We start from the raw sequence: 12,506 nt of genomic DNA on the forward strand, positions 1-12,506 counted from the left end.
CTATGATCATAGACCCCAAGATCCCTCTGTTCCTCCACCTCACTAAGAACCCTACCGTTAACCCTGTATTCCGCATTCTTATTTGTCTTTCCAAAATGGACAACCTCACACTTGGCAGGGTTGAACTCCATCTGCCACTCCTCAGCCCAGCTCTGCATCATATCCAAGTCCCTTTGCAGCCGACAAGAGCACTCCACACTATCCACAACTCCACCAATCTTCATATCATCTGCAAATTTACTGACCCACCCTTCGACTATATGTATGTTTTGGCAAAAATCCATTGAAATATGATGGGTTTAGGATGAAATGTTCCCTCTACTGTATATTTACTGAATAAAAATGACATGTAACCAAATATAGATAGACAATAAATGCAACAAGTGGACTTGTCAGTAAAGCAGATTAAAACTGAAACTTGCTTTCTGCATAACCTGAATTTACTTTTCATTTGAACTTTCTATTGCTTTCAGCAAATAAAGGCATGATGAAAGAAACTCACAATTCATTCAGGATGCTCCATATTGCCTCCATATTTTTAAATGTCACCAGTTCAGAGCTGCCCAAACTAGAGAAAGTCATCCATTGAAGTGTTGAGCCCATGAATGGGTGGAAGGATGAGTAGCTAAATGATTCCATTGAGTTACATTAAGTTATAGAGTCACGGAAATAGACCCTTTGGTCCAACTCCTCCATGCCGACCAAATATCCAAGCCTAATCTAGTCCCATTTGCCAGCACTTGGCCCATATCCCTCCAAACCCTTCCTATTCATATACCCATCCAGATGCCTTTAAAATATTGTAATTGTACCAGCCTCCACTACTTCCTCTGGCAGCTCATTCCATATATGCACCACCCTCAGCATGAAAAAGTTGGCTCTCAGGTCCCTTTTATTTCTTTCCCCTCTCACCTTAAACCTATGCCCTCTGGTTTTGGAGTCCCAACCCCTATGAAAAAGATCTACTTATAAAAGTTATTAAAGTTTACTTATGGTTTGTTATTTGAGCTATTTGAGATGGGAAAACGAAATATTGGCTGTGTGGGATGAAGGTGTCAGGGTAGCCTTGTGTGGGATGACAGGCAGTTATACTTGATTTTCCTGGCCTGAAGATACAGTGAATGGAGTAATCCAATCTTTGTTCCCATTCCAGTTTGTTAGCCCATGATTCTTTGGTGAAAGTATGAGGATGCCTGGAATTAGCTGGAACACAATTTGTACGTTGAAGCCAGTGGTTAAATATTTAACATTGGCTAAGCTTAGAATCTAATGAATCGTCAGTTGGGAAAAGCACTGAAGCTAGGATAAATAGAATTCCCGCTGAAGGAATTCAGCATAAAGCTCAGTTAAAACTGAGAGATAAGCTCAGAGGAAGAAAAGTAAAAAATCAAATTCTCAGATTTGGCTGCACAATTCTGCAGACGCTGGAGATCATGAAATAAAAGCAGTAAGTGCTGGAAAGACTCTGGTCTGGCTGTACGTGCTGAGAGAGAGAAACAGAGTCAACATTTCAAGAATTTCATTACAGCTTCTGATGGAAGGTCACTGACCTGAAACATTAACACTGCCCCTCAAATTGAAGTCACAATCATTTTTCAATTGTGAACCTTCAGAATTATTAATGCTTCATTTTCATTGGAGGATCATTGAACATCTTTACATGAAGAAGGAGGTCTTGTTATGATAATTATAATCAGTTAAATTAGACCATTAGTAGAATTTAACAAAGTACCAAAAATAAAGTGATTTGATGTCTTGAATATAAGTTTGAAAATAGATCACTAGGAATAATTTTTTGTGACAAATTGACGCACTGATTTGGTAAAATGTTAATTCACTGACAGCTGCGCTGTGCTTTCATCACATATACTTTACACACCATTACAGATAACAAACAACTTTGAATAGTTTATCAGAGTGAATCACTAAATCCTCAGAAGTCTAACAAACAGTTTGATAGTTAAATCTTATTTAACGGGGAATCAATATATTGGAACCATTAGCAGAGGGACTGAAGGAAGGGCTGCATTTTTATCTTTGCTGCACATTTGCAGTTCTGGAAAACTGGACTTGCTGTGGACCTTCAGAAAGTAAAAATTAGAAGGGCGATATTTCTAATTGCTGTCCCAATAAAGATTATATTGCAAGTTCTTTTTGAAGAAAAGAGAAACTCCTGGCAAATTCTCTCCATACTTTTATCTACTGTCAGCCAAAGTTCTGTTGTCCTCCTAGAGGTTGATATCTTTAATCATCTTTATTATTGCACAGCTCTGGAGCAGGTGGTACTTGAACCTGGGACTTCTGGCCCAGAGGTAGAGACATTACTACTCTGTCATGAGATCCTAAAGGGAGTGCAACATGAACTGAGTCTGTAATCTTCTGGGGAAAAGGCAGGAAACTGGACGTGAGGCATGTGGGCTAATTATGGTCCTACTGAATGGCAGAGCAGGCTTGAGGGGCTGAATGGCCTTCCCCATTCCTATTTCTTATGGTCTTATGACATCACAAACCCTACCAAAGTCAGACTCCTTCCCATTGGGCCATGTGACCACTGGATGAATAGTTTTTAATCCAACTGTTTAGGCATGTTATGACACATCCCCAGGGAAGGTGGGACTTGAACCTGGATCAAAGGTATACAGGCTGTAACTGTGCCACCAGACCCTTCGAAAACCTGTCAGCAATGCAATGGCACATCTCTGGGAGCAGTTGGGACGTGAACCTGGGCCTTTGAGGTTTAGAGTCAGGGATATTACCATTGGACCACAAGAGGCTTTCACGAAGAAATTGGAGCCTGACCCCAGAGCCCTAGGCAACTCGCCCAAATAACCACGGAAAGTGCAGGCTAGAGGTAAGCCAGTAAAATTGTGGACAGCCACCTTGGGACGAGTCCCATTTGGTCTTGTTGCTGGGGAGCCTTTACAATTATGGGGTGTGGGGGAAACAGATGTGGAGTGATTGCCCATCTCCTTGGAGTATTATGCCGACGAGCTTAATTAAACATTAATGAGCCTTTTTAACCATAAAACAATGGAGCTGGGTCAGTGAATTTATTCCAGGCTGTAATCAGATGGATTTTTAGATAAGGGCAGACAGGAAAGTGGAGCTGAGAACACAAGCAGACATGCTCAAGATTTTATGGAATGGTGGAGTAGGCACAAAGGATTGAATGGCCTACCCTTGAATGGCTCCTAAATCCTATATTCCTGGGATTATAGAGCAGAAAACTCATTAACACAAAGAGGAGTCTGGGAGTAGGGTTGACTGACAATATGCTTGATTGTATGGCGGCCAATTGGGAAGAGGCGTGAGTTAAAGTCACCGAGATGGTTGAGCTGCCAGCCAATGTGGGCTTGGGCTCAGCGTTACATTCCGATACCCGTGGATTGGCCATTGCATCTCAAGGGGAAGGTGTGCAGTGCATGTTGGTTTGACCTCTGATTGCTGGAATGAGAGTCTGTCTGTCAACAGTCACCATTTGTCAGTAAATGGCAAATGTGGGTGTTTATGGTTTTGTCCCTAGAAAGGAGTCCCTGTGTATTCTGCAACATCCAATTTGATGTAAGACCATCTCCTTATCTACTGGGATGCTGAAGCTGGTGGAAATATTCAAGACATCTGGCCACATCTATAGGGTCAGAAGCAAAGGGTAAATTCTTATAAAGGGTCTGAATGGTGACATTTGCAGCCACACTTTAAATAATCCTTTAAGTAGGGAGCAGATATTCAGGAAAGAGAAATCCCAGACCTTAATATATCCAAGATGTTTATAGCATATCAAAAACTTATTGAAATTGAGTAGGCTACTTGGAGGAAGCTAATATCAGACAGCTTCTTCCCCTCTGAAGTAGTTATGTGAATCACACAGACCTATCAGTGGGTTTGCTAGCCTGACCTCAGCACTGTGAATACTCCTGACCACAACTAGTTCTACGTCAGAGTTAAAAAGCTTCAGGGTGTGGATCCAACTGGGTCTCTTCAGGACAGCTGAGGGAGGAGGGGGATAGATGATAGTGGAGATGTCGGTTTTAGGTGCTCTGAGCAGTCAGAGGTTTGTAAATGAGTTTTGAAACGATAAGTAACTTGTATTTTATGGCATTTGTCATAACCTCAGAACACCTTAAAGCAATTCAAAATTGCTAAAGCACTTTGATTCTGTAATTATTGTTGTGTGATAGAGAAAGGCAGCAATTTGTACACAGCAAGATCCCACAGTGTAATAATGCTTTAGAAGAACAATTGGCCTTCATGAACCACCCTCTGTGGAAAACATTTCCCTCTCATGTCTTTTTTAAATCTCTCTCCTCTCACTTAAAAATGTGCCCTCGAGTCTCGAAATTCTCACATCTTAGGGAAAAAGACAACTACCATCAACTCTATCATTATTTCTTTTCATTATTTTATCAACTTCTTTCAGGTCACCTCTCGACCCCCTCCGCTCCAGCCCCAGCTTATCCAGCCTTTCTTTATAACTCATACCCTCTCTTTATATCGCTTTAAAGAGAATTCAAAGACCTGCTGTCCTGGAGCCAGATCCCAGCAGAGGAAAAAATAAGCACATGTGATCAATGATGTGTCGATCTCTTCATGTACGACAAGACACATAGATGCTTTTCACAATTGTGTAATTCTCTTTGTTGTGACAGCGATCCAACTGAGTGTTCTGGCCCTTTGGTCAGCAAGGCCTTGTGCATCTTTTGTGTGTTTCAACAGCTGAGCTTTGTTGCAGTTTCCATTAGACCAGGACTGTCATAGCACTAACTAACAAGAGAAGAGTGGAATTGTTGCTGGGTTGCAACCACTTCTGTAATCACTCAGTGATGAACAGTTTTAATATAAAGCTTAACAGCTGGGCGCTCTACTCCTGGAAGAGTTTAAAAATACGTTTTTGGGAATAGAATGAAGATAATGCACAAAAACAAAACAAAAAAACAAGTCATTCAACCATTTAGTGACTGATCCCCAAGTGAGCCATGTATAACTTCTTATATTGGAACTTCTTAAATGTGTCTTCTGAGGCTTGGCATTCATGAATCATCTGCATGTTTTGTTACTAAATCTAACATCCCCATTCTCAATGGCAGACATTGTGAACGCTTGTTAAGTGAGTCTGATTTGGGGGCATAAATACCAGAAGCTATTGTCTCACAGACTCACTAATGGCTGCTTGAGCTCTCGTAAAGCCAAACGGAATTGCTTGCTTTACAGTTTGGAGCCCAGTTGTAAATATGTCCATTAATCTGGTGTTTAGGATAGGGAGATGAAATGCTTTCACACAGTGTCTTTTTCTCAGTAGCTGGACAGCAGATGCCAGCAAGAATGAATAAATTTGTAAATCATCAGGGAGTGAATTCAGATTAATGGCTGTTTCTCCATCTCCCCCACCACCCTGATACGCTGGGGACGGCAGCACATGGATCTTTCATCTTTGCCTCGGGCATTAATTTTTAGCTGCTCTTGAAGGAAAAATTGAAAACTTAATCTAATGGAATTTTGGAGTGAGGTTATTAAAGATATTCATTTTCAGACTTGTCAAGTCTCAGTTTCAGTGAGGCTTGTGATTTTATTAAATAAAAATTTCCAGTGTGAAGATTAAGCTCGACTCTATTCATTTAACAGGTCTGTAAACTGTTTTCTGGCTTTATCTCAAGCTTGTTCTGATCTGAATTTACATATGCACCTTATATACGAGTGTATTTGCCTCTCAATCAGTTGGAATTTACTGAACAATCTTGGAGCTGTTTAACGGGGTTTCCGACCTCAGAGTAATCAGTAATGAGAATATATAATATTGAATTGTGGTTACTACTCTTAATTATATCCCATTTGCCCAATAAATTTGAAATCCAGTGTTTCAGACTGTAAATACTGTGGCAGAGTTGCTGAACCAGTCAGTTCAGGATGGAGCAATGTTGATCCATGATAGAGTCATAGAGATGTACAGCACAGAAACAGACCCTTCGGTCCAACCTGTCCATGCTGACCAGATTCCTAAACTAATCTAGTCCCATTTGCAAGCACTTGGCCCATATCCTTCTAAACCCTTCCCATTCATATATCCATCCAGATGCCTTTTAAATGTTGTAATTGTACCAGCTGCCCACCATTTCCTCTGGCAGCTCATTCCATACACGTACCACCCTCTGCTTGAAAAAAGTTGCCCCTTAGGTTTGTTTTATATCTTTCCCCTCTCACCCTAAACCTATGCACTCTAGTGTTAGACCACCCTATCCATGGGGAAAAGAGCTTGTCTATTCACCCTAACCCTACTTCTCATAATTTTATAAACTTCTATAAGATTGCCCCTCAGCCTCTTTTTAAAGAGTTTGCTAATCTCATTGATACAATTTTTGGGTGAACTTTAAACATTGTCTAAGGTAAAGTTCTCCTATTAGAAAGACTGTCATTTATATAGCGCCTTTTACTGCCTTTAGATGTCCCAAAGCACTTTATAGGTGGGTAAGTATGTCTGAAGATAGTCACTTTTGTAATGTAAGACTTAGGACCAGATATGGATCATTCAGGCCATCAAGTCCATGTAGAAACCATGACAAGAGAAGAACATAAACAAGAATAAAATCCATGGTAATCTACTTTGATGACATTTAAAGTTCACCCAAATGTTGTATCAATGAGATTAGCAAACTCTTTAAAGAGAAGCTGAGGAGTGACCTTATAGAATTTTATAAAATCATGAGGGGCATGAATAGAGTAAATGGACAAGGCCTTTTCCCTGGAGTAGGGAGGCCTAATGCTAGAGGGTATAGATTTAAGGTGAGAGGGGAAAGATTTAAAAGAGACCTGAGGGGTAACTTTTTCACACCGAGGGTGGTGATGGATTAATGCTCGGATGGCACTTTGGTATCTTTTATATCCATTTGAGAGGGCAGGCAGACTCTTGGCTTCACATCTTATTTAAATGGCAGCATTTCCCCTGTACTGAAACGCTAAGCTGGTTTTTGTGCTCATATCCCCGGAACAGGCCTCAGTCATTTAACTCCGAGGTGATACTGCCACTGCTGAGCCAAAATTGATAAAAGCAGAGGCCCCACTATTCCTTCAGGACTCTGTTCCAATGCAAAACAGTCTTTTCCGCTCACATTGTAACAGTAAAACATTCTCTATGGTCCACTTTTCTTCTGTGCAGTCAATCCTTTAAGACAGTCCATTGGCAGGCTGGGTAATTGAGCAGTATAACACAACGTTTATGCCTTCTCAAAGTTTTATTAGTTTTTCTCCCAAGTTGATTCTCTCAGCAAAGAGAATGGAATGTTGTAGCCATAAATAACTCCACAGAAACAGTCCGTGACACATATCAATGACCACTGAAAGGGGCTTCTTTTCGTTCATGCCCCTGTGGCAGATGTTGTTAAATTTAAGCAAAGGTGTGATCCGAACTGAGGTCATGCCTGATTTGAGAGTCATCACTGTCGCTGAGCAATGGAGCTTCCAATTGCCAAAATACTAGAGGACACTGTCGTTGCATCAGCTAAGGGAACATCCAGCAACACTTTCGTCAAATGAGTTGTAAATTCTTTCAACATGTTCCGTTCCAACAATTTCATCTAATTTTAAAAAATGACACTGAGTTATTCTGGAGGCGAGAGAAGTGACTGTACTTTTACCTTGCGAAAAAAAAGGAAACCACACTAACCTTTAAAATTCTTCGGTCTGCTGGAGCTGAGTAAGATGTCCCAGTCATTGAAGAAGGGAAGATGGATTATACCTAGTGAATTTAAGCATAAATTCAGTTTCTTTACAAGTTCCCCCTTTGTTGTGAACTGGTACTTCTTTGTTCCTTCATAGCTATGATAAACATCAGTCTTCCCAGTGTCTCATTGACTAGATTCTCTCTGTGTTGGCCTAGCCTATTCCTGCTCCCTATTGAAGACATATTCTGTGGGAGTTGGAGTAGGCCATTGTAACCCCAGCCACATATACACGCACCCACACACCTACCCAGAAACGGAAGTGTGTATACACACACCGCCTAAGCCTTCTCTCCCATTTGATAAGATCGTGACTGATCTCTTTGTGGACCCTAATTTTTTGCCAACCCCACATCTCTGTAAACATCATCTCATCCCAAATTCTAAGCTTCCCGTGTCTCAACTTTCACTAAGCCCAATCCATTGATCACTCCATGTGCTCACATTGGTTTCTGACACAAAGGTTTGGAAGTGTTAATTTTTGGAACTTTGTGTCTCAATTGCTTCAATCCTGGAATTGTTCTGGAAAATCTCCTTCTCATCCTTGCTCAAGTGTGGTGTCTGGAACTGGACACAATACTGGACTTGTGGCCTTAACTGGATCCCTTTACCAGCTGCTCTTTACATTTAAAAGCCATATGAAATGCAGATGCTGTAAATCAGAAACAGAAACAGAAGTTGTTGGAAAAGCTTAGCAGGTTTGGCGGATACTGTGGAGAGAAATCAGAGTTAACGTTTCATACTGAGTGGCTCTTCCTCAGGGGTTCTGAGAAACGTTAATTCTGATTTTTCTCCACAGATGATGCCAGAGTTGCTAAGCTTTTCCAGCAACTTTCTATTTGTTCTACCATCCAAGAATCCCTGAACAGGAGCTCCAATAGAGTCCTCTGTCCCTGTATGCTTCTTAGAACTGTGCTACCAGGGCCTTTCCCAAGCACTTCTGCCAAAATGCATCATTTTCACACGTCCAATTCTAACTCTATCTCCTATATGTAATCCTGTAGTCACCTTACTCCTTTGACTTTGTGCTGTTTTGTGTCCAGATATACTTGTGAGGAGAGTAATACCGTGTTTTACTACACTTAAATGTTCCATAATAAATAGGTTGGTTTTGGTCTGAGATTGGCAATGCAGAGGTCATGAGTTTGAATTCTATCACGATTCATTGTGAATTTGAATTGTTGGCTGGAACCAGAGAGACAAAACCACAGAAGCTGCTTTTATTAAAAACAAACCCAATCCTGACAGAATCATCATCTTGGGCAGCTACCGGTGGAAAATAAACATTTTCCAGGATCAAGTTGCAAATAGAAATGAAAATGGTAAATTGAATGGTTTTGGAGTGAAGACGAGTATATGAATGAAAATAATGGAGGAATGGAAACACGACATGAACTCCAAGCACAAGTCAAATAAAGGTCAAAGGCAAAGGGAGTACACTGGATCAGTGGTGAAAGCTCTACGTCTGAGCAAATAATCCTGGGTGCAAAGGTAGAAAAATGGAGATGATGTGCGGATGAGCAATGATTTGATTGACTGGTGGAGCTGGCCTGAGGATTTGAATGTTCTTTACGTTAGCAAGCAATTATTTCCTGAAAATATACTTTATTTGTAACAATTCATATGTGACATTACAAGTGGAGCATAGATCAGTTTATTTCAATGCAGCATGGGGCATCTCGTTTCATTTGTCATCACAGATTATATTCAGCGTGTATATTTACACGTGAAATCCAAAGCATTGTACACTGGTTCTAACACCTCTATTAACTGTGGCTCACAGAAGCTTGCCAAGTGGGCAAAAACCTTGGTAACTGGGCACAAACATGGCAGATGGAGTTTAATGCAGGAAAATGAGAGGTCATGTACTTTGAAAGAATGCCTCAAAAGGTAGCTATTATTTAAATGAGAAGAGAGTAACAAAAGAGGATCTGGGCGTTGTGTATGAAGTACAACAAGTTCAGGCGGCACAGTGGCTCAGTGGTTAGCACTGCTGCCTCCCAGCACCAGGGACCCAGGTTTGATTCCAGCCTCGGCCGACTGTCTGTGTGGAATTTGCACATTCTCCCCGTGTCTGCATGGGTTTCCTCCAGGTGCCCCAGTTTCCTCCCAGAATCCAAAGATGTGCAGGTTAGGTGAATTGGCCATGCTAAATTGCTCATAGTGTTCAGGGATGTGTAGTGTGAGTGTATTAGTCAGGGGTAAATGTAGAGTAATAGGGTAGTGGGATGAGTCTGGGTTGGTTACTCTTCGGAAGGTCAGTTGGATTTGTTAGGCCAAATGGCTTGTTTCCACACTGTAGGGATTCTGTGATTCTTTGAACACACCAGCACAGCAAGTTATTAAGAAGTCTTTATTGCCATGGGTTAGAATTTAAAAATAGAGATCTTGTTACAACTGAATGAGATGTTGATGAGGAGTACACTGTACACTTTTGGTTCTGTATTTAAGAAAGGATATGTTGGCATTGGAGGCAGTTCAAAAGGGACTCATGAGGTTTGCTTTATCAAGAATGGCGAAACAGGTTCAACCTTTGTTCATGAGAGCTTAGAGGAATGAGGTGTGATCCTGTTGATTAACAAAGCATGCACCATCCTGATCTGGAATGCTATTCGTTTCTTTCCCACTGTTGCTGGACCTCTGGAGCTCCCATCATCTTTGCACATGAGTGACCCTGCATCACATGAGCTCCAGAGATTCAAGATGGTAGCTCACCAACCACAACCTAACGACCAATGAAGAATGGCTTAAAAAAACACTGACCTTGTGAAAGATGCTCACAATCCATGAAAAAGCGAGAACGTAATGTCGACGGAAAGGTCCTCAAACCTGAAAATCTTAGAAATTACTTAATTTGAGTGAATCTCCACATTTTACCCTCTTAATCTGATGGTAAAATTTATCCAAAAGGTCACGCTCTGTTGACTGGGATGGAACTTTGGATTTTAAAGACCCAAAGCAAAGTTCTTGGGCATGAAAAAATATTAGATTTGTGGAATGTTAAGTAATAAAATTACATCAATATTTTTAATGATAAAAATATTTTTACAATTTATATTCAGCTTCTTCCTTATACAGGGAATTTTGTCTCAAATTTTAATTTTGCTCTCTCAATGAAATGATTGAATATTGATGGATATTTAATGCTTTATCGCTTTTTGGTTTTCTGCCTATGAGAATTCTTCAGTGAGATTGGCTATTTAGTCTGCTTGATTGCATCACTGTGGCTGGGTGGTTAAAAACCTCCTGCAATTGGCGCGAGAACCCACACCATAGAGAACATCAGATTTTTACAGACATTTTGATTTAAGCTTCGCAGTAACTTTGCTGATGAGGATTGAGTTGAAATATTTGGAACTATTATCAGTATTGTAGAGAACCCTCAAAGGACATTTGTTTGCATTTTTTCTTTAAATTATTAAGGATTTTAATCAATAAAATGAGGAAAGACCTATGTTTGGTGAGTTAGTTTTGAAGGGAGATCAATTTGAATTTGTCACTGCACTTGGTGGATTAGGTAAATTTTGTGCATTGAAGATTGTGGGAAAATGTATTGCTTCACCGCAGGACCTGAGTGAAGCAAACCTCATTAGAAACAATTAGGATAAATGAAGCAGAGAAAGATAAGGCACCATTGTCATCTATAATACAGTATGCATGGATTTCATAACATGGAAGTGAGATTTGAATACCCAGGGTTAATCATACATTAAAAAAGGACATCTTTGTGCTCTGGAATACTTTTCCAGAACTTCACCTCCTCTCCATTTCTTTCTTTATAAAGCTTCCTTGAAATCTAGAGACCCAGAGAGATAGTGAGGAACGAGATCAATCCGAGACCGATACAGATGAGAAAAGAAGAGAGCCAAACAGTTAGGGCAGGCAGGAACAAAGCAGAGCACAAGGTAGGACTGATAAATTAAACTGCATTTACTTCAATGCAAGGGACCTAACAAGAAAGGCAGATGAACCCAGGGCATGGTTAGGAACAGGGGACTGGGATATCATAGAAATTACGGTAACACGGCTCAGAGATGGACAGGACTGGCAGCTTAATGTTCCAGGATACAAATGCTACCAAAAAGGACAGAAAGGGAGGCAAGAGAGGGGGGTAGTAGCGTTTTTGATAAGGAATAGCTCGACAGCTGTACTGAGGGAGGTATTCCTGGAAATACATCCAGGGAAGTTATTTGGGTGGAACTGAGAAATAAGAAAGGGATGATCACCTTATTGGGATTGTATTATAGACCCCCTAATAGTCAAATGGCAATTCAGAAGCAAATTGGTAAGGAGATCTCAGTTATCTGTAAGAATAACAGGGTGGTTGTGATTTTAACTTTCCAAACATAGACTGGGACTGCCAAAGTATTAAGGGTTTAGATGGAGAGGAATTTGTTAAGCATGTACAAGAAAACTTTCTAATTCAGTGTGTGTACCTCTGTGGGAAGCTAGGGAAGTGATAGCTGGGCATCTTCCTGAGATATTTGTATCATCGATAGTCAAAGGTGAGGTGCCCGAAGAGGTTGCTAACGTGGTGCCACTATTTTAAAAAGGCGGTAAGGACAAGCCAGGGAACTATAGACCAGCGAGCCTGACGTCAGTGGTGGGAAAGTTGTTGGAGGGAATCCTGAGGGACAGGATGTACATGTATTTGGAAAGGCAGGGACTGATTAGGGATCGTCAACATGGCTTTGGGCATGGGAAATCATGTCTCCTTCCTATCGGAAAGATGTTGTGAAACTTGAAAGCATTCAGAAAAGATTTACAAGGATGTTGCCAGGGTTGGAGGATCTGAGC

Source organism: Chiloscyllium plagiosum, chromosome 28 (genome assembly GCF_004010195.1).
Source record: "Chiloscyllium plagiosum isolate BGI_BamShark_2017 chromosome 28, ASM401019v2, whole genome shotgun sequence".
Classification (NCBI taxonomy): domain Eukaryota; kingdom Metazoa; phylum Chordata; class Chondrichthyes; order Orectolobiformes; family Hemiscylliidae; genus Chiloscyllium; species Chiloscyllium plagiosum.